General features: G+C 43.2%; 1 protein-coding gene across 5 annotated transcripts in view; it reads left to right on the forward strand.

The window, feature by feature from the left end:
• The window catches only part of ACOXL (acyl-CoA oxidase like), a 326,290-nt gene that overhangs the window by 105,841 nt on the left and 192,529 nt on the right, over positions 1-27,920 (forward strand). The window lies entirely within an intron of this gene.

A 27,920-nucleotide genomic window follows, 5' to 3' on the forward strand; every position in this document is an offset into this window, starting at 1 on the left:
AAACAAATCAAAGAGCAACTTTACAGGAGAAGATACCAGGAAGTATCTGATTGGTTGCCAGAGAAATGAAATACACAACGTGTGCTGTGAAATAAGAGAGAAGATCCTGTGTACTAAGGGGAAATGGAATGTAAATCTCAACTCTTATTTGGGATTACAACAACACTGACTTTATTTAGACTCAAATGATGCCACTAAGGCTTGTAATTCTCCCCATACATCTGTCTTCATCCATTCTTTCCTTCATTCATTGAATAGTTATTTTGTATCAAGTAGGATGCCTTTAGCTATGAGTAACAGGAAACCCTGGCTCAACTGTTTTAAACAGTAAGTGGGTTGTTTTCTCACTTAATGATTCCTGAAGTGAGGCAGTTTCAGGGTGGTTATTTCAGTAACTTAGTGACATCCTCAAAGACCAGGGTTGCTTTGATCTTTCTTCTCTGCAACCCTCAGCAAATTGGTTTTGTCTTTGGCTGAATCCCTCATAGTCACAAAATGGCTGCTGAAGTTCTTGCTGTCACATGCAGATGCAACAAATTTTAGCAAAAGAAGACTCATCTCTTCCTATATGCCACTTTGTAGCAGCATGGGAACTTTTTTTTTCCAGAAACCTTTCAAGAGATTTCACCTCTTCTTTTATTGGCCACATGAACCATCTGCTCATCCTCCTGTGGCCAGGAGGATGGGGTGACTGTGACTGGCTCAGTGAAGCACTGTGGCTCCAGAGGAGAGGGTGAATTACATGAACAAAATTGGGATTCTGTTACTAAGGAGAAGGGAGGAGGAGTTGGCCCAGCAACTGGAAATGCTACTACATATTTTAAAACTGTATTGATTATGGAAAATTTCAAGCACAAGGAGAAATAGCATAGTGGATTCCAGTTACTCATCTCCTGGTTTCTACAGTTATCAACAGTTTGACAATTTTAGTTCATTTTTATATTGCTGCTCACCTCCTGTTGAAGTAATTTAAAAATATCCCAGGTATATCATTTTTTAAATGTCTCCATACATATATTTAGTACCTTCTCTATGCCTGGTTACAGGTCCAAAGAGAAACTCCATTTCATGGATAAGATAGCAAAGACCCAACCTGGTGTCAACTACTTTTTGCTAAAGAGAAAAGACCAAACTCCCTGAAACAAAGGAAAATGCACCATTCAGGGAGCAGGGTTTCCTCCAGCGCTTTTGTTCTGGCTGCATCTGGAATCCTTGGGATGTCTGAGAACAGGTGTCCTACGAGGTTTGGGTGGGGGCTTGAGGCGGGGGTTGCTGCTCCCTGCCCTCTTAGTCACACATGGAAGGTGAATGGAAGTTCGGCATCTTGTTTGTCATTTCCACTCTCAGGCGGAGGAGGTGAATGCTTTCTAAGAGTGGGTTTTGGTTTGATGACACCTGTTTCTGCATGTTAATAGATTTCTGGGGTAAGATAGAGCCTGGTGATGTCACCTGCAGGTGCGTGAGCCTGTGGTAGCGGTCTGCTGCTTGGCATTTGTTTCACAAGCATTGGTAGCCACATCTGTCCTCAGCTGTGAGGGTATATTCAACAGCAGGCTGAAGAAAGAGATGTTTTTAACCAGAACAGAAAGTCAGATGCAACAAGCTGACACTGGGCTGGGGTGTAAACACATGTACTTTCCCTACGGCTTCAGCTGATTTCATTTAGTTATGGAACAAAATACAAATGTTATTTCCTTAAAATATCACAGTGGCAGTAAGTATATTTCCATGCACCCTTTGCTGCATTTCTCGAGCCCACCTGTTTTATGACAGGTTTAAAAGATCCCCTTCCTCTGTATGAAACAGGAAGCCTGCCTTCTTATTTTCCTTCAGTTTTTAAACATTTGCCCCTTTGACGAGAGTTCACATGCTTCAGCGAGGGGCGGTACCATTGTATATAACATAAAAATAAATTCACCATTTCTCTAAATACGCTTCTCCATTTCTACCCGACAGCTAAAGGTCAGATTGCAAAGCTGAATCAGTTATAGCTTCGTGTGCAGTAGATACCCAACCTGAGCTGATTTTATCTGCCCGGGCTTTGTAAAATGTTAGTTTTTGCACAGTGATTAAAAGCAGAAGTCTTTTGCATAACTAGATCTGAAAAAAAAAATCTTAAAAAGAAAAGAAGGAGAATGGAGTAATGATATGAAATGATGCCATTTGAGTTGGTACTTGTGTAGTTCGGTGGCTTTTGTAGCAGTTACAGTTCTTGGCAGAGCTTTCTAGAATGTGCATGTTGTGGTCGGGTGCCCTTTGTTTCACGCGCTGTGCATTTCAGTGCTATGTGAGAATCTATCCGACCCCAATACATTTTATTTGACATGCACAGCTGGGTCGCTGGAGCACAGTCCAGGCCATTAAAAAGAATGCAAAAGAAAACACAGACAACCTATTCATCAGAACGCTGTGAAAGGAAGACTTTCTGGGCAGGCTGTGGCAGGAACGCACCTGGAGGAAGGAGAAGGAGGAAAACCAACTGGGCGCCCAGGGAGCAGGGAGGAGGAAACCCAGCTGCCGTTGACCTCTGATGCTGCACATGGCCAGGGGCTTGGCCGAAGGTGAAACCTGATTCCATTTCCAACCTGTGAAATCTAATTTTAGGGTGCTCTGCAAACAGGAGGCTTGCATGGCTGGACTGAGGTCTTATTCGTCAATAGGTATATGCTTATCCGGTCTTGGTGCTCAGCGGCACCTCAGGCAAAGGCATGTGTGAAGCTCACCTTGCATCTGAGGGTGGCATCCAAGGTTCCTGACCTGTCAGTCCAGGCTAGGTCTCCCCAGGCACCCCCTCTGTCTCCCCAAGGAAGGAAGAGAAGAAGCAGCTTCTGGAATCCTGGGGAAGTCTTGCTTTGGCCACGGGATGTTCCAGTAACCTCAACCCCAGTTCATACAACCTGCCTGGCCCCCAACCCCATCTTCCTCTTCTGACTTCCTATTTGTGATTCTGCAGCATTGGTTTCACACTTTGCTCTTTTGTCCATTGCCGCCAGCTTTCCTTTCTGTGGTCACCAGAACAGCCACTTTGTATTTTTGCCTAAAGGCTTTCCTAGGAGAAGTTCCCTCACCACCTCTGCAGCAGCCGACATGTCTATGTATCACCTTAGTTACCCAGGCCTCTTCGGGAGGGCCACTCTGAGTCCGGCCCAGGCTGAGACATGGCTTGGTGTCCCCAGCTTGCTTACACGTCTTTGGAATGCATCACCGGATCCTTAACTCAAGGTGATGGATCTTGGTGCGAAGATAGAATGCTGGGAGTACCTAAGAGCCTTCCTCCTAGACCAGAACCCCACACAGGTCTGCACTGCAGAGACCAGGAGCTTTAGAGAGACACAGACAGTAGGTCCTCCACTCTGTAGCTGGGTGATTCTATGTAAGCCCAGGGCTTCACAGAGACTGAGGCAAAGAACACCAAGGAAGTAGCCGCTGGCCCCCTCTCCATCTTGGGGGCCGCACACGGAGCTGGTTGATGAAAATGTCCCTCTTTTACTCTGGTGCTCCCATGTTCTCTGAGGTAGGGGAGACCCTGGGAGTGAGTGTCACTCTGTTGAATCAGAGCCCACAGTAAATTCTACAAGGGCTTCTATGAGTAACAAGATGTTTCTTTTTTAATGGCTTTGTTTCAATATTGATTTTTGCAAAATGTTCATAATTCCCAAGAGAAACCAGGCTCCAGGCTCATAAGGCATTTTCAGAAACCTTTTCTTTCCTTTTTTTTTGGGTTGTTTATAAAGCTCAATGAGATTTTAAAAGCATATTAAAACAATAAAACAAAAGGAAGCAACAACAACAACAAAATCTCTGGTCTAGGACTAATGTCCTTGACAAATACAGCTTGACAAGACTGACTTAACAAATAAGAACAAACAAAACCCAAAGCCTGAAAATGCACATGGCCTTTCCCGTTGGGATGGCAGTTTAAGGTGCCCATTTGGTTTGCTGACCTCTGAGGACAACCAGAATGAAAATGGCTCCCCGGCCACTTTCGGTGCTTCATTGATTCCCTTCCCCCCACATCCTTCCTTACATACGTTCTGCTTCTTGACCTGGAACGGGAAACTCAAAATGTAACCCTGGCCACGTTGTTAAATTGTAAACTTTCAAATTCACACAGGGTAGTTGATGGGAATTTCAAAAACACAGGGTGAAATTCTGCTCTTACAAAGATGGAACAAAAGCTCTCTGTCTTGCGGAGGTCACTAATCCGGTGTTTGCACCTTATTGTCACTACGTAATGTCTGAAAAACTTGGACTTATTTCCAATTAGTGGGTTTAAGTGGATCTTGCTCTCTGAGCCGTTGACCCCTCTTGTTTGTTTAGCAGGATTTTCTCACCGGTCTTCACCTTGCTGCACATTGTTTTGCTGTCAGGGCATCCGCGCTGCCCTGGGTGACCCCCACAGAAATGTCCGTGTCGTGAGACTTGGGAGCTGTTGTGAATTTTGTGATGACAGATGGCAGAGGCATAAAAGGCACCTCCACAGGCTTTGTGAAAGGGGATTTGGGTTCTCAGAATCTTTTTTTCCTCTCTCAGTTCTGGAGGCACCACTAGGATGGCTGTCAGAGCTGCAATGGGGCCCGTTTAGAATCAGCGGGCCCCGGAGACCAAGAACGCTTGCCTGTCTGCACACACTCGCTCCCAGACACACGTGTCCCTCACAAGCAAGCCTCGGCAGGTCTGAAGCTCTCGGCCACTTGCCCAGTTGGAAAAGCAGGTTCTTCCTGGGAAGCTTAGCACCGTGGAACCTTGGGAGTTTCGTGTGACAGGAATTTCACCTGCTTTCTGGAGATGAGAAAGCCAGAGTTACCAAGAAGGAGAGTGAAAAGGAGGCCTTTGTGATTCTGCTTATGAAACAGGCATCTGTAACTAGCTGCTTTCCAGGCTCTGGCTGAGACTTAGAGGTTAGTGCTAAGGAAGCTTCCATGTGTAGGGAGAAGCCCAGAGGGGTACAAAAGGAAGGAATAATGGAGTTTTAAAATTGGTGCAAGGTGCAAAACCCTGTGTGTGGTCCTAGTGGATCACCCCCAAGGCCTGCGTTGGAGCCTCACACCAGCATGATGGGGATGAGGTGCCCCTTGTGGCCCAGGGAAACCCCACAGACTCTCAGAAAAGAGTCGCCCACTGTGGAAAGGCTGTGGCTGGCTTCTGGCCAGCCTGAAGGGGCAAATAGCCCTCTGTTGCCACTATTTTCACATGAGCAGAAATTCTGGATCTCTGGCTTCTTTGGAACCCTGGGCACCCCAGCAGCACCCTGCCCCCCTCCCACCTGCTGGAGCCCTGCAGCAGTGGCCGCCTCCGATGGCTCACACTCACTAGTTTTTTGTTTCTTTTTACATCCAGCCAACTGAACTCTTTTCCCCAACTAACCCCAGGAGGCATTTGAGTTTGCAAACCTTTCAATCGTTACAGTATTTTCAGAGAAACTGAAATGTAAATACATAGCAGGAAACTTTAGAATCCATCCTAATAAAACAATCCAGGATGCAGAAAACATTTCACACTCCGAAGATGTCTCTCTCTGTTTCTCATGATATACAAAACAGGAAACAACATATCAGTGGGAGCGGTTAACCGAATTATGGTGCATTCCTCTAGTGGAATATTACATGGCTGTGAAAGAAATATGTACTCAGAGTTCTTAACAACACACGAGGGTGCTAATGATGTAATGTTGGGTTAAAAAACAACAACAACATCAAGTTGTTTTTTCAGTACACATCCCACTTACCTCCCAAAATGTGATAGCCGTTACCAATACGCATAAACTAACACCAGAAGGAAATTTGACAAAATAGTAACAGGGGTCGCTTCTTCTCAATGAAATTATCAATGGTTATTTCATCTTGATTTTATTCTAGGCTTTCCACATCTTCTACAGTGAATGTTCATAGCTCTTATATTCAGGAAAAAACATTAACAAATAAAGGAAAAGCAGAAACAGAAGATTAGGGGATTTTTCCCTGAGTCTCCAGCCAGGGGTGCAAAGGCCAGACCTGAACCTGTTTCCCTATCCTGATATGGATCGGGCCCTGCCCCACTCCTGAGGGTCAGGCTGCCTACAGCTGTGCACCTCAGATTTAGGGCCCAAGATCTCAGCCAGGACCCATGTAATTGATTTGGGTGTGCTTGTCTCAAGGGGGAGCATGTAGAATTGCAGGTCCTTTGTTTTGCCTTCGATTTCACTGTAATGAACAATCTTTAAGAATCCCCTTCAGTAGATACTAGACCTCATTTAGATGTAACTCCACACTGAGCAATCTTCACAACTGTGTGACAGGTGGGTGAATTTCCTTGGGGATACACCTAGGCTAGATCTTCTCCAATTTCTGTTCTTCTTCCCTCTTTGTCTGATTCTTTTCCATTAGGGAGGACAAGTTAAAGCAACTCAGACCCTCCATTGAGGCAGGGAAGTGATGCCATGAAAAACGCCTGAGTATACCTATTGACTGTGCACCAGAGGGTAGCAGTTTCAGCAAGCACCTTGAGATCCAAAAACCCAAGTCCCCTTCCTGACTCCTGTCACTCACTGCTTTGGTGAGCCTGGGCAAATCTGTCCTTTCTCAGAGCATCTCCAACAAAGTAAAATGGGAAGGAAAATATTTTCTGTTGAACAACTTTCTCTAAGGTGTGGAAGAAATGTCTGATGGGACACTCAGTAAAGATTTTCAAGGTTCTTAAGGAGGAGTCCCCAGAATTGAACACAAGAGACTCCTGTTTAACTAAGCTCACAGGGACTCAAAGCTTTTCATTCCTGTTAGCAAGAAATTGAGTAGTCTGGTGATCCAGAAAGCTAAGGCAGGCCCACCAGAACATTCCATCCCTGTAGGTATGTCCGTGGGAGGTCAAATTCTTTTTCAGTCTGGCTGAGTTACCAGATCTTCAGAAGTGCCTCTCCATCAAGGGCATATGAAGCTTTCCTACCCACATGGGAATAGTCTTATTTTAGGAAGATCAAATGCTTGCTCGCCTTAGTGTGACTGTCTCCCCCAAGGAGAGAGAGTGTTGCTGGTTGCCTCTGTGATCAGCACCTGCTGTGTTTTCCAGGCTGAATATCTTTCCCTTGCAACGCATCCCTCTAGAGTGAATCAGGCTTTCGGCGACTATAATACACGGTCATTCTTAGCCCTGCACCTGGAGAACAGGCCAGCTCTTTTGATTGGAGATCCGAGGTTGGGTAGAAATTGCCAGTTTCGTCCTAAGTGGCTTTATATCCAGGTTGTCGGGGCTGGTGTCTCACTGTGACCTCGTGGTCAACAAATCTGGCTCTGATTAGGCACCTGCTGGTCAGGTTTTCTAGCAAATGGGTGGACGTGGAGTTGGGGACCCAGGAGCAGTAGGGCACGCGAGGTGTCGAGGCAGGCCTCCCTGCTTTGCTGTCCCATGGTTCTATTTCTTACCTATTTCTGCCTGGCAGATGATTTCTCTTTGCTTCTGAATGTACTTCTAAAATCAGGGCCTTTGGGAGAATTTATGGTTACTGGGGAAATTAATACAGTGTAGAACTATGGGAATCAAGATCCCGAAACAAAATTTCTCTGTTGAAAAATGGAATTGTATGTTTCCATTTGTAAATGGTGAAGGAAGGGGCACCTTTGCCGCAGGTCCCTGTGCTAGTGGCTGGTGTGGGGTCAGAGCAGGATAGCAGTGTGTGCAGGGTGGGGCTGCCTTTTCAGATCTGCCTCCAAACCTTTTCGTTTTTACTTTACCTTAACTTTGCATTTCTAGATTGTTGAATTATGGCCTGATTTCACATTCTGAAACTAAGCATGTGTCTCAGTTCTGTGAAGCAAAGGCTGTTTCAGAGGAATGATGACTCACCTTTTATTCTGAGCCCATTGAGAAGAATCCAATCGAAGAGGCGTTAACAGAATGAGCATTTGTTTTATTTCAAGATGATTATATCTATTTTTAAATATTGATTTTAATGTGCTTCTTGGAGCACATTCTTACTATAAAATTCAGAGTCTTCCTTACACCTCTCCCTATTCTGGACCCCTTCCGAGAGGTCATCATACTAACATTTTAATGTGTATCTTTCTAGATGACTGGTATGCCTTTATACGTTTGTGTGTGGAGAGAAATACAGTTTTATTTATGTGTGTGTTATTTTGCATATAATTGATACTGTGATCTATATATTGTTCTGTAACTTGTTTTTCCCACAGAACAATCTATTTTAGACAGCATTCCATGTCATTAAAAAAATCTGCCTTATTTTTACCTGCTGACACATTTCTATGGTAGATTTATTTAACCCATCCCCTCTTGATAGATAGAAAATTATTCTATTTCTCAGTGTATCTAAGTGAAGCTCTGTTTCAATGACAAAATTAAATCAACTTTCTTTTTCCCTCTCCAGAGTGGTAGGCACTATTTTTTTTTTTAAAGAAAGGAAAAACTAAAGAAAAATTGATTCACCAGGAGAGAAGCAGCAGGCTTGTCCCTTGTCTAAGAGGGTCCAGGGCTGAGGCGTGGTGCCTAAGTTGTGGTCAGAGGGCATGGGGCTCCCATGACAGCAGGGTCAGCATGGGGGTAGAGGGCCGAGCCAGACATGGAGGGGCAGCAAGGAGGACCAGTTCAGCATCAGGAGGCAGAGTTGGGACTTGCCAGAATGGCTCAAATTGAGGTGAAAGTCTCTGAGTTAAGGAGGCAGAAACTTGAGGTGGCCATTGTCTGTTTGCTGGTCTCTTCATTCACTCACTCACTCAGCATAAACTGTCCCAAGTGAGGAAGCTGTGGTACCAGAAATTCAGATTCTATCCTTCACAGCCTCCCATCTGGTCTGGGAGAAAGCTGAGTACAGATTGGTACCTGAATGGCTGCCCAAGGTGTCAGGAGAAGAAGACCCCTCGACATCTGTCTGGCCTGGAAGGACGGACGGGGCTTTGCCGAGTGGTGACCGGAAGGGTTGGTACTGATGTGCTGACATGGCCATCGTGTCCTGGGATGGGGGAGACTAGTGTGGTCGAACAAAGAGGCCCAGACAAGGACAGATGAGGAAGCAAGGGAAATGGGTAGGAGGCAAAGCAGGAAGGGCCTTAAGAACACAGAGCTGCGATTCTGCCTTCAGCAGATGTCAGTGACAAAGGGGAGCACCAACACGTGACTTGCTCCTGCAGGAAGAGGTGCTGGGGCATGCTAGCAGAGGGCCTGGATGGAGGACAGGTGGAGGCTGGGAGACTGATCAGGATGGGCTTCTCTGTGCATCCTTCTGTATGTATGTCAGTTCTCTCTCAGCATTTCCAGAAGACTCCTTCTGTTCCAGACTGTGGGAAGTCAGTGACTTAATAAGATGTGGTCCCCGATCAGCATCTTGCCCCAAATAGGTACCCGTTCGTCTTTGATGATTGATGAGTCAGTGGTCTGAGAGGAAATGAAGCTCTAAACTATGACAGGTAAAAGAGGCATGAGGCCAGTCAGTGGGGCCAAGCAGGAGGAGGAGGACTGGCAGAATTTGTAACTAAGAGAGAGAGGAGAGAGGGAGGGAGGGAGGAACTGCCTTACCATGAGTAGACAGGAAATGGGAAAGTGAGCAGTTTTGGGTAGGGGGCAGGACAGACAAGGATTTCTTTTGGATTCTAGGGTCAAAAGATTCTTTGCAATTTAGAAACTGGAGGAGAAATACAAAGTACCGTTTACTATGTAGCAAAAAGCCAACATAAAAATGTAACTTAAAAGTTCTATCCCCCATATAAATGCCATGCAAGCGATTTCTTTACACTTATATGTAGTTTCTCTTAACTGTGTTTGTAAAGAATTTCATGGAGGCAATGGAGAAAATGTAGTTAAGATACAGAATTTTTTCAAACATAAAGTGACAACAACACGATCAAGATAGTTTCTAAATTAAGCTTATTTTAAAAGCATGAATTTTTATGGTTGCTTTATCTGGCTTTGTCATTTTCCCTAATTCCTCCAGCACCTGCCATCTGTGGCCCTGGTGCTTTTTCTCTGGAGCTGGGGCCTCTGAATCCTGTTGAGGATTGGTTGATCCCCATTCTCCCTCTGGGGAAAGAAGCCAGCCATTAGGTTTCCTTTGACACCAAAGCTCTTCCGGGTCTACTCAGTAACTCCCCAAAGGAACCTCATCTCTATGGCTTTTCAGATAACAACTGCCTGACGTGGAATGGGTACCACACAGCACTCTCTGCATTCTTTCTGTCAAAGCAAGCCTGAGGCCTGCTCTGATCAAGAGGAGGGGAAATCAAGGCCATCTCTTGATGGGTGGTGGAGAACCAAGAGCGTGGCTCTCTTTAATTTGTCACCTAGGTGCAGTTGGGCCTACCCCAGCTTCGAACGGGCAGGGGCAAGGTGCCTAGCTCCTGCTCTCATGGCCAGATGAAGGGAGGGTGGGTCCTGCAGATGGGCAGGCGTCTAGGAGAGCTGGGTGTCCTCGTCCATCTGCCCCGGGCTCCTGGAGGCTGAGGGCTGCTCTACCTCTGTCTGCCTGAAGACCGGGTCAGAGGCCTGAGTCTGAGTTCTTTGGAACGAGTGATGTTGTGGCATTTCTATTATCCTGGCTTTTAGAAACCCTTAGCATGTAGATGCTCTAGAGGGGAATGGAAGGAGGGGAAAGTTTCTCAGAGAAACTCTGAGCTTCTGGACAGTGAGAGCATGTTCCTTGCTCGTCTCTAAGGAAAGGACGGAAGGATGCTCCACGGAGCTTGGGGGGAAAGCACAAGGTTGCCCAAATCACGGTCAAAATGTATTTTACTTTTGTTGTGAACATTCATGAAGCATTTCTGTTTTGCTCTTTCTGTCTCCATTTGGTAGAACATAAAACAAATGTTTTAAAATGATTGCCACTGAGTCAGGCTAGTACTCTAGATAGAGGCACTGTTTCTCAGTCATTGCCCTCCCACCCCACCGCGGCTTCGTGTCTCAAAGAGTGACAAAGCTCGGGAAGCCCTTGTTGTGAGACTGTTTTGTCCACATCAGGCCCACTGGAGGTGGCCTTCTCCCAGGGCCCTGTCCGTGGCTTGTAGGACACCCCTCAGATGGCAAGGGGCTGTGAGGACCCAGGTTTGTTGCCAGAGAGTCTGGGGGCAGGCCTGGGGCAGGCCCGGAGGCAGTGGGTGCCTGGTCTGGCCACAGCTGGGGCCCTGAGCATGGGCTCAAACCTGGCTCTGGGGAGAGCAGTGTCATAGGTTGGGTTCTTCAGGATGCCTTGAGCCCCACGTAGCAGGGCATTTACTGAACCTGTTCCTACAAGCCTCACCAAGTATTATCGTATTTACACCTCTCAGTGACCCTATGACAGAAGTTCTGGAGTTATCCCTGTCTCTGTTTAAGGCGCATAGTGGGTGATGGGGAGAACAGGATTTGACTAAGGTGCCGCTCAAACGCGGATCCCACTGCCTCTCTCCAGAGCAGGCGAGTGGGGCCAGAGGAGGCTCTGAGCTCCTCTGCTCAGCCCTAGCTCCTGCAGTGGGACGGGATGAGGGGGGCCTCTGCTGGGGTGGGGCAGGAGGGGAGGAGCATGGCATTGTCTGCTTCAGTCCAAGAGGTCAGATTTATATACAGGAAACAGACCCTTCCCCCCAGTTTCTGGAAACCAGTGTTTGAGGCTGAGGACAGGGCACAAGATAGTTCTGTGGTCTTGGCATCCACCATGTGGGCACCAGTCATCCACAGGGCCCTCTCCATGCCCTCATTGCACTGGGTAGGCAGCCTGATGCCCAAAGTACTGTGCTTCTAGGTGGGAGAGAGGCTCTGAGGCTGGGAGTTAAAAAAAACAAAACCCACCCCAGAGTAGGAGGGTTAGGGGATACCTATGTGAGCAGGTGGGCGCTGCTTGCCTTGGGAGAGAGGATTGCCAGGGGGAGGCTCCCCCCAGGACCACCTGCCAGACTGAAGGCCAGCAGGAGGCAGTGGAAACAGCAGAAAGTTCGGAGCGGGTGAGGGGCAGAGGACATGGGCATGATATTTGCCTGCTGCTCGTTGGTAGGCATCTGCAAGACAAGAGATCGTTTTGTTCTGTGGTTGGTTTCATGCCTGCTACAAAACCCATCTCTCCCACCCCTGCCGCCTGCAGCCCAGCCCCATCCCCTGGTTTTCCCCCAGGCAGGGCTGGGCTCAGACGCTGGAGGGCGCAACCAGGCAGCAAGACAGCGATAAGGATGTCTCTGAGAGGCTGAGTGAACAAAGAAATTGGGAGTGGGGAGACCTCAGGGGCCCATCTCTGCCACTCAGAGATAGTGACCTTTCGCAGATCCATCATCATCCTCGCTACAAAGTGAAGGGGTGGACTTGATGGCCTTTCTGAAAGAGCCTCTCTGGATCACCTGGGGCCACACAGGGTGGGGAGGGGAGGGGTCATGAAAATAATGAGAAGGCACGTGCTAATAAATTATAATTCCCGCATCCCAGGGATGTTGTCAGCAGGGCTCAGCACATGGTGGAGGCCAAAGGTGCTGTTATTATAGCATTTTGTAATTTGTGTTAGGCGAACCCCCCCGCCCCCCGCCGAAATCAGCCTCTCTGGGGGTAGGACCTGGGAATCTGCCTTTTATGAAACAGGTGCTTCCAGTCCCAGAGCCTGAGCTGGGAGATGGCTGAGGTCTCTTCTGTGTTCTCTCACGGGCTCCCCTCCTGCTGTTTACCTTTTCCCAGGAGGGACACACCCCTCATTATTTCATACACGATGTAATCATGGCTCTAAACTCTAGTTCAGCTGCCGGCCTGCCGAATGGCCCGATTTGGATCATGTCAGCCCCCAGGCTGACGAGGCTTGGGAGTTTGAAAGCTGGGTCTGCTTCCTTCATGGGCGCTTAGACTGGGGTGTAAGCTTGGCTTCATAGGGACAGACCCACGCGGAAGTGAACGAGGTGACAATGTCACCCTTTAGAGAATTTTCCTTGACTCTCTACGTGGGGAGGCCCATGGTGAGCATGATTTCAGGTCTCTGCGAGTCAGGACGCACTTCTACTTTTTTAAATTACATTTAGTTTTGGGGAGAGAAAAATGTAACTTTGAAAACCGGGTCACCACAAGCCACAGGATTATGACAATCCTCCACTTTACACCTCTGACACGCGAGACACTTACAGACGCAGGAGAGGGGAGGGGCTTGGGGCTTGGAGTCCCTGAGCTGCAGGTGGTGTGGATGTGGGGAGCATGTGTGTGTGTGAGTGTGTGTGTGTGTGAGAGAGAGAGAGAGAGAGAGAGAGAGAGTGTGTGTGGGGGGGGGGGGTCCCAGTGCATGGGTGTACAAGTGTGGTTTCTGGCTACGTTTTCTAGCTTCTCTCCTCTGGGACCCCCTTCTCTCCCACCTCACCCTTATCCTTCCAAGCGGTAAACTGCTTTTTCTAGCAGCCCAGGGAGAATTGCATCCTGCATGGGCCCACCTCTGTCAGCCCTCATGGCCACCCTCAGTCAGGGCTTGGAGTAGGACAGGTTCCCTATGATCCTAGTGCTGTGTGATTTAGGGCAGGTTGTCTAGCCTCTCTGAGCCTCGGGTTCCTCATTTGTGAAATGTGGATAGTAAACTCCACCTAATTCGTACCTAAATAAGGCCTATAAAAGGCATTCTTATTCTCTACAAAAGTTGACGAGATTAGGGCACAGAGCAGGAAAGTTGTTGGCTTGAGGACTCACAGGGAAGAAATGGCGAACTCTTTCTGGGCCTTCTGGCCCCAGAGCCTGCATGAACCCACTTGGCTACATTTCGTAAGGAGTCAGCTCACATCCTTGAAGAAGAAGTAGGTGCACCCCAACTGCCTCTGCTTTCAGGGAGATGGGCCTCTTCGTAGTAGCCATGCTTCTTGCCTTGGATTTCAGGGTGCTTTAAAAAGATGTCCCTCACACAGTCCTAAGGGCTGGACCCATCTTCTGGGGTGGAGAGAAGCTACCTCTGAGGGGAACATTTGTGGGAAGCTGAGGTAGTGGGCCGGCAGATTGGGGCAGAAAGGACTGGGCTGCTTCCTACCAAGGCAGAGGATCCTCGGGGAGGGAGAGAGCCTGCTGGGCAGTGGTGGGCAGGCTCGGGCCGGGAGCCTGCCTCTCTCAGGTTCAGGGGAGCTTGCGCTGTGTGGATCCCCTGCCCTCTGTCGTTTGTGGGTTGCTGGGGGCTTTCCAGCAGACCGTGGGAGCCTCTGCACCTCGGTGTTCGGGCTGAGCCTGACGGGGCCCTCAGCCCTGGTGGCTGGATGTGGGGTGATTTGTGTGACAGCATGCTGACACATTTAACACAGTGGCACCGCAAGGTAGAGTGAAGGACAAGGCTCTGGAAGCATTTTTCAGATTTTTCAGTCCATTCATCTATTCTCTCAGCAGTTTGTGTTGAGGCCCTACTGGGCACCAGGCCTTATTCTAGGCACCCGGGGACTCAGTGGTGAACAAGCTTGGAGGGAAATGCCTGCCTTCCGGAGCTGGGATTCTAGCACAGCAAACCAAAAACGAGATAAGTAACATAAGAATTGTATATAGTGGCATTTAAACTGCCAGTGGGAGGCAGGAGTCATCTGGAGGTTCTCAGCTTCGTTCTCTCCACGGCTCCCTTCTTGGTGCGGCTCTGACACCCGGCTCACCTCCCCGAGGGGAGTGACCACCTCAGGCCGTGCCTGCCAGTGCTTCTGTGGTCTCCCACATCACAGGGCCTCGAGAGGTGCTCTTGAGGGGACAGTTAAGTGAATGAAGGAAAGAATGATCAGGAGAGTTCAGTTGTTTGCTGCAGAAGGACCCTCCTGCCTTCCCGGGGGGCCAGCAGCCACAGCCGTGTCTGCCTCGCTGGTCCTGCCTCTGCAAGGTGATACAGTGGCCAAGTACACAGAGGACGAAGCCGGCTGTGTAGGAACTTCTTCCGGGCCTCCTCCTCATGGCCTCCTCAGTCCGGGCCTGGCTTTTGCCTGCGCTCTGCTTGAGGGAGGCAGGGCATCTCTACATCTTTTTTTTTTTTTTTTTAATTAAAGAAATGTTTAAGATATTATTTTAATTCCAGTTAGTTAACATAATTTCAGGTGCGCAATAGAGTGATTCAGACTTCCATACACCCCCCACCCAGGGCTCATCACAAGTGCCCTCCTTCATCCCCATCACCTATGGAACCCATCCCCCCACCCTCCTCCCACCTGATAACCATTAGTTTATTCTCTATAGTTATGAGTCTGTTTCTTGGTTTTTCTCTCTCTCTCTTATTTTTTCCTTTGCTTCCTTGTTTCGTTTATTAAATTCCATATATGAAAGAGGCCAAATGGTATTTGTTTTTCTCTGACTTATTGTGCTTAACATTATACTCTCTAGTTCCACCCATGTCATTGCAAATGGCAAGATTTCATTCTTTTTTAATGGCTGAATAATATTCCATTTTATCTATATCTATATCTATATATATATCTCTCAGCATTCCATTGTATATACACCATACCTTCTTTATCTATAGATGGACACTTGGACTGTTTCCATAATTTGGCTATTGTAGATCATGCTGCCATAAACATTGGGGTGTACGTTTCCCTTTGAATTAATGTTCTTGTATTCTTTGGGTAAATACCCAGTAGTGGTATCATTTAATGCTGGCTGCCCTTGACTCCTCAGCAACTCTGAGATCACTGCTGTCAGCTCAGGCTTCTGCTGGGGTCCACATGCTGGCTTTCTAGATATTTGTAGAAAGATCTGTAACTTCTGTCCATTTTTATGTTGATCTAATAAGAAATCACACTTCTAGTGGATCTCCACAAATGGGTTGTTGTTTGATTGTTGTTTTTTCAAACCCTGTACCTCTAGCTGAAAACAGAACTTAACCCTTTGAACATAACCACTAAGTAGATACAGCTCACAAGCACACAGGATTTCCTTTTCCTACACACTCCCACACCACTTGGGTCACCACAGAGAGTAAATGTTACCAGGTTATCTTGTCTTTTCAAAGGTCAGGCCCTCTACTGACATTGATACTACACATTCCTTTGATAAAACACTGGAGGCCAGAAAGTCCCCCTGGCACAAGACTGGCCACTGAGATGGTGAAGACAGGATGGAAGGGGTGCTAACAGGTGTTTTACCCACCGGTGGTGATCACTTTGCTTCTTGGCCTGGTGATGCCTTCTGGGGAGAACCCTGCCTCCCACAGCTGTGAAGTGATCCTTCTTTTAAAGCATGTGCTGCATCCTCTTGATCTGAGTTCTCCCCCAGGTACTTGACCTTGATCCAAGTTCTCCCCCAGGTACTAAAATGTTGGGTGTGGCAAAACCAGGAAGCTAGCCAGGCAGGATAACTTTTTGGATTATTTGGATTATTTCTCAAAGTGTTAAACAAAAACTCATTTCATGTAGGCCATCAATCTCTTATGTCAAAATTTAAAACAATCTTCTTGCTTTCTGAAAATCATGATTTTTTTCCCTGAGTTTCTGCTTTAAACAAAAGTTTAGAAACCTAGTTTTTACATAGCTTCAGCTTGTATTTTAAAAAAGAAAACCTTTACCAATGCCTTCTTCATAATTATCCTTCATGGCTAAGAGAGAAAAGAGCAGCAGAAAGGATCAACATACCCATTTCACAGATTGGGAAAATAAATATGCAACAGAGGAAGTGTTTTCTTTCCAGGCATTTTCTAGTCCAGGGGTTGGTAAACTTTTTCTGTAATGGGCCAGAAAAATACATTTTCTGTAATGTATTGTAGGTTTTGAAGGCTTGTGGTCTCATCACAACTACTTACACCTGCTGTTATTGCTCAACATTAGCCAGAGATAATACATCAATAAATGAGCATGGTTGACTTCAATAAAACAATATTTATATAAACAGGTAATTGACTTGCCCATTTTACCCTAGTTGATGGCCAAATGAGAGCTAATATCTGACCCTATATATGCCCAGAGCTAAATACTCTCTTTTTTGGTTGTGTGTTGTCCTTTGAAAACAAATTCCGTTTGGCTGAATAGCAAACCAGGTGCCTTCAAACAGCCCTCCCAGAAAGTAGTGGACACCTAAAACTGCTGGATAAAATGTAAAAAGCATTTTTTAATGCTTTACTAAGGTGCCAGATAAAGTGAAGTGTAGTGGTAAGGAAACATCACTCCAGGAAAGGAGCTATACAATGAAGCTGATGGTGCCCTGGGCTTATCTACTAATCCCAGTTTTACCAGGACGTGTGCTTAGGGAATGGGATACAAAACCAGGGGCCAACACAAGATTGGGAGGCAGGCTGAGCATTGTGCATAAAGCTGGGACCTGGCAGAATGATGTTGTCAATGAAAAGCAGAACTAGAATAAAAAATAGGACTGATAGGGAAATTTCCTGTCTTGACCTTGGATCTGATGGAGGAGCCAGAAAACCCAAACGGAGTCTGGGGATAGATATCTGTCCTCCTGATTTAGTTTAAGATCACCCTGGTTTGAGAATAGCCCCAGGCCCTGGAAACCAATCTAAGATCCTCTGTGGAGAAAACACATCAAACTCAGATTTCCGGAGATAATGTTCAAAAGCACATGGCTCACCATCTAAACTCACATGGCACATGAGGAAATGAGCTACGACGAACAGGTCAGTGGAAATAAAAAATAATAGTATCAGGTCTGCAAAGGCTGCAGATATTACCAGATATAAAAAATGAAGTATGTTTAATATATGTAAATGAAAAAAGTTATCAAAACAATAATCAAGGAATAAGAAGCTATCAGAAATGACCAAGAATATTAAAAATAAACAAGTAGAACTTTTAGAAATGAAAAAGATAATAATCAAAAATGGAAACTGCGAAGATTGGTTAAATAAATTAAATACAACCAAAGAGAAAATTAGTATATGAGAAGTTGTATCTGAAGAAATTATGCATCATACATTACAAGGAGACAAATGGAAAATATACAAAGGGGGTTAGGACATATGTAGGAAAGAGTGAGAAGTTTTCACACATATTTCATTGATATTCTGGAAACAGTAAATACAGAGAAGTGGGGGAGGAAATTTTAAAAGAAACATTGGTTAAGAATGTGCCAGAATTGGTGAAAGACACAAATTCTGAGTCAGAAGCCCCAAACACAAAGAGAATAAATAGAAAGAAATCTGCATCCAATCCTACTGTACTGAGCTGGAGAACAGGCTGCTGGAGGGGTGATGGACCCTCAAATGGATTGAAAAGAGCCTTCTTAGCAACCATTCAAGCCAGAAGAATACCCCCATTATTTATTCTTTCTTTCTTTGTTCCATGCATATTCTTACTCCCTCCCACAGACTGCAAGCTTCTTGAGGGCAGAGATGGTTTGCTTACTGCTGTATCCTCAGCAAAAGAAGTACCAGGCAGATAGAAGCTTCTTGATAAAAACTTACTGGTGGAGTAAATGATGTAATGATGAAATGGTAAAGCTACTTCTTTTCTCCAAATGAGGCAAAAGATGGAAAGATATGCATAAAAGTTTTATGTCTCAATTCAGTCAAAAAGTTTTCCTGCTAATGGTCCTCTGTCTTTTTATTTCTTTGGAAAGAACACTTCCCACCTCTGCAGGACCACTCCACTCTCCCCACTTTCTGTAGCTGGAGCTTTGGTGATGTTCTCTCAAACAGAGGAAGGAGGTCACACACCAACTCTGGCCTGCTTTATCCTTAGCAACACCCTGGTGTGGTCTTGAACAGGTCAAGATTCCCCTGAACTTCTTGCTATAAAAACTTTCCATTTCAGTAATATTCATTTAGCGTCCAAACTCTCAGAGGCTACCTCAGCTGACTGAAGTCTTCTTCTCTGGTGGTCCCCTCTGTGTTCAAGAAAGGGTAGGAGAATTGCCCAACGTTGGTTCTTCTGAGGGAATGAGGTAGATCCCTCACAGTCTGGAACCACTTTTAAGCAGGTTCACAATCTCTGTTTGCACCTGCCAAAAATGCAGGGCCTTGTTCAAGGCAGCCGCTGTGAGTTCCACTGGCCGTACATATAGGATTGGGATGAAAGTGATCTTAGGCACCATCCAACCTGGCATTTCCAGAAGGGATGTCCCAGAATGCTAGAAATATGCTCTGCAAAATTGGTTTAGATGCTCAAGTAACTTAAGAAAACTCTTGGTTAAGCAGGTTTCCTTACTGCAATACTTCTCAGAGCCATTCTCAGAACATAATGTGCTATTAAATATGCACTAGGACTCTCTGGGGGAGTTGAATGAACGTTAATTTCTGTAGCAGAAATTTCTCCTCCAAAATGTACATAAAGATTCCATATCCTTTGCAGAAGAGCAAAAATGTGTATCAAGGGATAACATTGTTTGTCATAGAAACATACTGAAAACACCTAAATATCTATCCAGGGACATTGATAAACAAAAAGTGCTAATCCATATAATGAAATACTATGTGATTGTTACAAAGAATGAAGAATAAGGTGGCATGGTAATATGCACTGATATGAAAAGAACTTGAAGATACATTATGAAGTGAAGAAAGCAAGTTACAGAATGGGAGGCACTATGTGATTCTATTTGTGAAAAGAAAAGGATGAGGACACACACACACACACACACACACACACACAATCTGATCAGATATATCAGAGATTGTCACCAGTAGTTATTTATAGGGTTTGAGGAGGAATGGAGAAGGAGGAGGCCTTTTTTATATCAAATTTTAAACCCTGTGCATATAATACTCTAATATTAAACTCTAGTTTAGTATTTTTAACAATTGATTGGCAGTATTGAGCAGGTATGGCCATTACTGTGGCTACTGAGCAGGTATAGCTCCTCCCCCACCAGCCTGAACTTTCCCCCAAGATCCTTCTGCATGCTGTGTCTCAGCCCCCAACTGGTTCTCCCCTTGCAGAAGAAATGAATGCATTGTTATTTCAGACTTGTGTCCCAGAAAGCACTTCTTTCGGGCCCAGACTCATCTCTCAGAACTGCTCTTTGACATTCAGCTGGTTTTTATTGAGTCCCTACTACAGGCCAGGCCTGTTTCCCAAAAACTGGTTTTTGTTAACATTTCTTTCACTCGTTCATGAAATCTGCCAGTCACTGGGCTGGCTTCTCCCAGGATCTATTCATTCAGACCTGCCCTCGCATTTACCCCCAAACTTTTTTCAGTGTTTCCTGACCACGGTCCTGAGAATATTGCTGCTTTGTAAGAGGGCTGCAGCATTCAGTTTAGGAAATGCTGGCATAGGGTGAACAGGTCCCACTGTTTATGCTTCTCCAGGAGGATGGCCTGCCACCCCCAATTAAAGATGATCTGGAATGGGTAAACCTTGATCTGCAAGTCAAATTGTTGAATATGTTAGCATGTTCTGAATTTCCAGATCTTGTGGTGAGGAGTGGAAATAGGACCTCTTGTATAAAATACATCCCAACATGCATTTGAAGAGAAGGACGACTATTTGAATAATCAGAATGAATAAATATTTAAAATTATTCCCCAAAGACTTTACCTGCTGAGAAGTATCTAGGGTCCTTACAATCATCAGGCTGTGTCTTTTTTATTTAGTCATTAAAGTCTCAGACATGTACTTCCCAGCTTTGCTGGGATTTGGTTCTTCTAGAAATCTGAATTTACCAGTACCTCTCTGGATTAACTTCTGTATCCCATGTGAATGCACATTGCTCTGTAAATTCCCATTTCCTTCCTTTATCCCTACTGTGCTTCCACATCACAATCTAATAATAACCAGAATCTTCTCCACTGCCTCCCTTCCCAGCCCCCAAGAGAAATTCAGGGGACCACAGCCTAATGGGGTCAAGATCGTCCCTCGTGACCGCAGTGCCAGAAGTTGTTCTTGTGCCAGCCTTGGGTCCTTCTACTTCCCCATTACCTGGGCTGCTGAGTAGCCAGACATGCCTGCGTCAGCAGGACAGGGAGGAAGAGGAACGATCTCATGGCAACTTCAGTTATTTTAGTGGTTTGCTTATGAGGAGGCAATTGTAGATTCAAATTATAATAGAGCTTGAAGGAAGTTTTCAGTGTCTGGGGGAAAACTGTGACAGAAGGTGCCATTTAAAACTTATGAATAATGTACGAGCAAAAGGAAATTCGTAGTTAGGAGACCAAACCTGTCTGTCTAAAGAGAATTGCAGTAGAAGCCAAAGACACCAGCCCAGTAGCTTTTGTTCAACAAATTAGCTTAATATGACAGCTAAATTTAGAATATCTTCTGTGTGGAGTGTTCCTGGAGTGGGTTTTGTCTTACCTTTCAGAAGCCTTCTATTTTATCATCAAAATGAACACCTGGGAACATTTGAAAGGCTCTTATGCACTCAGTTTTGTGGGATCTCCAAGTACTTTGTGCATTACCACATGGCTGCGCAAGCTGCCTCGAGGACGTCTTCACGTGTATGACAAGAGGCAGACCGTGCCTTGTCGGTAGCAGCAAGCTTCTGATTGTGTAGGATTGGAAATTAAGAGCTCATGGAGAAGTAAATGAACTACTCCAACTGCTTTTTTTTTCCCCAAAGAATTATTTACTTATTTTAGAGAGAGAGAGAAAGTGAGAGAGCCGGGAGAGGGAGAGAGAGTCTTAAACAGACTCTGGGCCGAGAGTGGAGCCCATTGTGGGGCTCAGTCTCATGACCCCGAGATCACGAACCTGAGCCAAAACCAAGAGTTGAATCTTTAACCCAGTGCACCACCCAGGAGCCCCTGTTATTTTTTTAAATAGCTTTATTTTATTTTATTTTATTTTAATTATTATTATTATTTTTTAGTATTCTCTATACCCGATGTGGGACCTGAACTCACAACCCCAAGATCCAGAGACATGCTCTTCCAGCTGAGCCAGTGAGACACCTCATAAACCAGCTTTATTGAGATACAATTCACATATTATAAAATTTGCCCATTTAAGTATACATTGCAATAATTTTTAAATGTACTTGCCTTTGGAGCACCCGGTGGCTCAGTTGGTTAAGCGTTTGCCTTTGGCTCAGGTCGTGATCCCAGGGTCCTGGGATCCAGTTCTGCATCGGGCTCCCTGCTCAGCGGGGAGCCTGCTTCTCCCTCTGCCTGCCACTCCCCCTGCTCGTGCTCTCTCTCTATCTGACTAATAAAAAAATAAAATCTTAAATGGGGTTGCCCATTTAAGGTATCCAATTCAATTCACAGAGTTGTGCATCTATCACTGCAATCTAATTTTACAAAATTTTTGGCAGAAGAAACCCTGTGCCTATTAGCAGTCATTTCCAGTTACCCTTACTCTCAACCTTAGGCAAGAACTAGTCTATTTTCTGTCTCTTACATATTTACTTTTTCTAGCCATTTCATACTAATGAAATAATATGGTATGTGGGTTTTTTGAGTGATGTCATTCCCCTAGCATAATGTTTTTCAGATTTATGTATGTCCCAGTACATACCAGAACTTCATTCCTTTTTTATATTCCAAATAATAGTCCCTTGTGTGGATATACAATATTTTATTTATCCATTCAACAACTAATGGACCCAGAGCTGCTTCTACTTCTTGGCTATTGTGAATAATGTTTCTATCAACAGTTACACACAAATTTTTGTGTGGATTTATGTTTTCATTTCTCTACCTAGGAGGGGCTGTCAGACTTTTTCCCAAAGTGACTATGCGATTATACATTCCTACCAGCAGTGTATAAGGATTCCAATTTCTCCCCAGCCTCATCAACATTTGTTCTTGTCAGTCTTTATTATAGCCATTAGTGGGTATGAAGTGGTATCTGATCAGGGTTTTTGATTTGTTTCTCTAATGACTAGTGATATTGAGCAGTTTTCTAAGTGATTATTGGCCATTTGTGTGTCTTATTTGGGGAAATGTCCTTTCAGATCTTTAACTGATTTTGAAAATTAGATTATTGATAGTTTTACTAGTGAGTTTCAAGAGTTCTTTATGGATGATGGATAAATTCCTGTATCAGATATGTGATTTGAAAATATTTTCTCCCATTCTGTGGATTGTCTTTTCATGTTCTTGATGCTATCCTTTGAAGCACAAAGTTTTTTGATGAAGTCCAGTTTATCTGTATTTTCTTTTTTTGCTTTTGCTTTTAGTATCATATCTAAGAAACTATTGTCTTAACCAAGGTCATAGAGAATCACTTCTCTGCTTTCTTCTAAGAGTGTTATCATTTTAGCTCTTAGATTTAGGTCCATGATTCATTTTGAATTGATTTCTGTGTATGGTGTCCAGACCCCAACTCCATTCTCCTGTGTGTGGGTATCCACTTGTCCCAATACGATTTGTTGAAAGACCATTCTTTTACTGCTGATTCATCTTGGCATGCTTGTCAAAAAGTCAATGGACACAAATGTAAAGATTTATTTTTTGGCTCTCAATTCTTTTTTTTTAACATTAAAAAAAATTTTATTGACTCTCAATTCTTTTCCATTTATCTATATGTCTATCCTATGCCAGTATCTTACTGTCTTGATGACTATAGCTATGCAATAGTTTTCAAATGGAAAATATAAGTCCCACAACATTATTCTTCATTTTCAACATTATTTTGGCTCTTCTGGGTCCTTTCTATTCCCATGTGAATTTTAGAAGCATAATGTCAATTTCAGGGATGGGTGGGAAAGGCAGCTTGGATTCTAATGGGGATTTCACTGAATCTGTAGATCAGTTTGTGGAGTATTACTACCTTAACGATATTAAATATTCCAACCTATGAACATGGAATGTCTTTTCATTTATTGTAAATTTCTTTCTATAATATTTTGTAGTTTTCAGTGTATGAGTCTTACATTTCTTTTGTTAATTTTTTTCCTAAGTACTTTATTCTCTTTGGTGCTACTATAAGTGCATTTTTAATTTCATTTTGGATTATTCATTGTTAGTGTTTAGAAATAGGATGAATTTTTGTTTATTAATCTTGTATCCTGCCACATTGCTGAAGTTGTTAATTCTAACAGATTTTTAGTAGATTTCTTAAGATTTTCTAGATACAAAATAATGACATCTGCAAATAAAGATAGCTTTCCATTTTCCTTTCCAGTCTGGATACCTAAAGGACAATTATAAAATATTCCTCTTTATTCCTAGTAACATTTTTTTAAAGTCTATTTTCTGATATTAGTATATGCACTTCAGCTCTCATGGTTGTGCTTGTGTGATATATCCTTTTCTGTCTTTCTACTTCAGACTTATTTGTGTTTTTTTTTCTTTTTTAAATTTAAATTCGATTAGCCGACATATCAGTACATCATTAGTTTCAGATGTAGAGTTTAGTGGTTCATGAGTTGCATATAACAACCAGTGCTAATCATATCATATGCCCTCTTTAATGCCCATCACCCAATTACCCCTTCCCTCCACCCACTTCCCTCTTTAATTCCCATCACCCAATTACCCCTTCCCTCCAACCACTTCCCCTCCAGCAACTGTCAATTTGTCTCCTAGAGTTAAGAGTTTCTCATGGTTTGTCTCCCTCTCTAATCTCTTCCCATTTCGTTTCCCCTCCCTTCCCCTATGATCCTCTGCTATTTCTTATATTCCACATATGAGTGAAACCATATGATAACTGTATTTCTCTGATTGTCTTATTTCATTCAGCGTAATACTCTCCAGTTCTGTCCATGTCAATGCAAATATTGGTTATTCGTCCTTTCTGATACCTGAATAATATCCCATTGTGTGAGAGAGAGAGAAAGAGAGAGAGAGAGAGAGAGAGAGAGAGTGTGTGTGTGTGTATACATATATATATATATATATATATATATCACATCTTCTTTATCCATTCATCTGTCAGTGGACATCTTGGCTTTTTCCATAATTTGTTTATTGTGGACATTGCTGCTATAAACATTGGGGTGCAGGTACCTGTTCATATCATTACATTTGTATCTTTGTGGGTAAATACCTAGTAGTGAAATTGCTGGGTCATAGAGTAACTCTATTTTTGAGTTCTTGAGGAACCTCCATACTGTTTTCTAGTGTGTCTATATCAGCTTGCATTCCCACCAATAGTGTAGGAGTATTTCCCTTTCTCCACATCCTCGCCAAACATTTGTTGTTTCCTGACTTGTTAATTTTAGCCATTCTGACTGGTGTGAGGTGGTATCTCATTGTGGCTTTTTAAAAAATTAATTCATTTTTTATTATGTTCCATTAGCCAGCATATAGTAGTGCATCATTAGTTTTTGATGTAGTGTTCAACAATTCATTAGTTGCGTGTAACACCCAGTGCTCATGATAGCTCATGCCCTCCCCAATCACCAGGTTATCTTATCCCACCACCCTACTCTCCTCTATAACCCTCATTTTGTTTCCTGGAGTCCAGAGTCTCTCATGGTTTGTCTCTCATTGTTTTTCTCTGGTTTCTTCCCGTCCAATTTTCCCTCCCTTCCCTTGTGGTCCACTGTGCTATTCCTTATGTTCCACATATGAGTGAAACTATATGATTGTTGTCTTTCTCTGCTTGACTTATTTCACTTAGCATAATTCCCTCCAGTTCCATCCATGTTGTTACAAATGGTGGGTATTCATTCTTTCTGATGGCTGAGTAATACCTCTGTGGTTTTGATTTTTATTTCCCTGATGCTGAGTGATGTTGAGCATCTTTTCATGTGTCTGTTGGACATTAATTAGTATGTCTTCTTTGGAGAAATGTCTACATTCATGTCTTCTGCCCATTTTTTGACTGGGTTATTTGTTTTTTGATTGTTGAGTTTGATAAGTTATTTATAGATCTTGGTACTAGCCCTTTATCTGATATGTCATTTACAAAAACAAAACAAAACAAAAACCCAAAAAACAACTTTTTTTTTAAATCTAAAGTGTCTCTTATTAATATTATCTCTTATTTGTATTATTGTCTTGTTTTTTAAATCTAGAATGATAAGTTCTGTCTTTCTATTGGATGCTTAATCCATTTAAATTTAATGTTATTGATGAAGTTGGATTTACATTTGCCATTTGCTTTTTGTTTTCTATGCTCTTACTAACTTCTTTTGCATTAAGTGGACATTTTCTAGTGCAACACTTTAATGCCTTCAATTATCTTTAATAGTATATTTTTTGTGTTATTTCCCTAGCGGTTGTTCTAGGGCTTATGATGTATATATTAACTTACTGGAATCTACTTTTGACTTATACTAACTTACTTCCAGTGAGATATAGAAACTTTACTTCTATATAGCTCTATTTCCTTCTTCCGTTTTTGTTCTACTATTCTTATATATGTTATATCTATAGATGTTACAAACTCAACAATACATTGTTACAGGTATTTTATATTATTTTATTTCTTTTATGAAAATAATGGAAGGAATGAGAGCAAGAATACACTTACAGAGTTTGTTATATTAACCTTCTTAATTATCATTAATGTGAATTTTAATGATAAAATTGTTGATGTCATTTCTTTACTCCAATACAACTTTGTTCCCACCTACTTTTTGAGCCATTATTTTCCAATATATTATATTTCTATATGTTATAGGGTTCATAATACTATTATATTCACAATGTACTGTTAAAAATTATTTTGCTTTTGTTTCTTATACTTATTTTTGGTTAGGGTTCAGGCTTTCATATTTAGATTTTTTAATTTTATTTTTTATTTGAGTACAATTGATACATAATGTGCATTAGTTTCAGGTGTACAGCATCATGATTCAACATCTCTATAACATTGTACTATGCTCACCACAAGTGTATCTACCATCTGTCACCATACAATGCTATTATAATATCATTGGCTATATTCCTTATACTGTGGCCTTTATTCCTATGACTTATTCATTCCATAACCAGAAGCCTCTATTTCCTACTCCCCTTAACCCATTTTGCCTGTCTCTCCAACTCACCTTCCCTCTGGCAACTATTGGTTTGTCCTCTGTATTTATAGGTCTGATGTCTGCTTTTTGTTTGTTCATATTCATATATTTTTCAAAATCAGTTCAATGATGAAAGGAGAAGAAATATTCAAGTGTATATATTGTTGCCTATGTGATTACCTTTAATGGAGCTCCTTGTTTTTTTTGTATGTGGATTTAAATTACTGTCTGGTGGAACTTGCCTTCACTCTGAAGAACTTCCTTTAGTAGTTCTTAAAAGGTGAGTCTGCTAGCAATTGATTCTAAGTTTTTGCTTATTTGGGAATGTCTGTATTTCACTTTAATTTCTGAAAGATAGTTTTATGGGATATAAGATTCTATTTTGATTTTTTTTTTCCAGCAGTATAGACTGCCTCTGGGCCTCCATTGTTTCTGATGAGAGGTCAGCTGTTAATCTCAGAGGTATTCCCTTGTATGTGATGAAACATTTTTTTTCTCCTGCTTTGTGAAGATTTTTCTTTGACTTCAACATGTTTACTATGTGTCTGGTTGTAGATCTCTTTGAGCTGTCCTACTTAAGTTCATTGAGCTTCTTGAATGTAGAGATTATCTTTTTAAAATCAGATTTGGTTAAGTTTTTCTTCCATTATTTCTTCGAACAGTTTTTCTGCTCCTTCTTCCTCCCTTTCCTTTTGGTACTTCCATTATGTGTATACTGGTATGCTTCATGGCTTTTCTCATTACTCCATGCTGTGTTTACTTTCTTCATTCTTTTCTCTGCTTTTCTGATGGCATAATCTCCATTGATTTATATTCAAACTCACTGATTCTTTCTTCCACTGTTGAGTGTCTCTGGTGAACACTTTCATTTCAATTATTTATTTTTCAGCTACAGAATTTCCATTTGTTTCTTTTTTACTGATATTCTCTATTTGATTAAGCATTCTCATCATACTTCTCTTCAACTTTTTAAACGTTATTTACCTTGTTTTTTTTTTAAACATACTTATAATAACTACTTTGAATTCTTTGTTTACTAAGTAAGTTCAATATCTGGGTTACCTCAAAGGCAGTTTTTTTTTTTTAATTTGATAGACAGAGATCACAAGTAGTCAGAGAGGCAGGCAGGAGAGAGAGGAGGAAGCAGGTTCCCCGCTAAGCAGGGAGCCCAATGCGGGGCTTGATCCCAGGACCCTGGGATCATGACCTGAGCCGAAGGCAGAGGCTTTAACCCACTGAGCCACTCAGGCACCCCTCAAAGGCAGTTT

Source organism: Lontra canadensis, unplaced genomic scaffold, assembly GCF_010015895.1.
Source record: "Lontra canadensis isolate GAN:19392208 unplaced genomic scaffold, GSC_riverotter_1.0 scaffold144, whole genome shotgun sequence".
NCBI lineage: Eukaryota > Metazoa > Chordata > Mammalia > Carnivora > Mustelidae > Lontra > Lontra canadensis.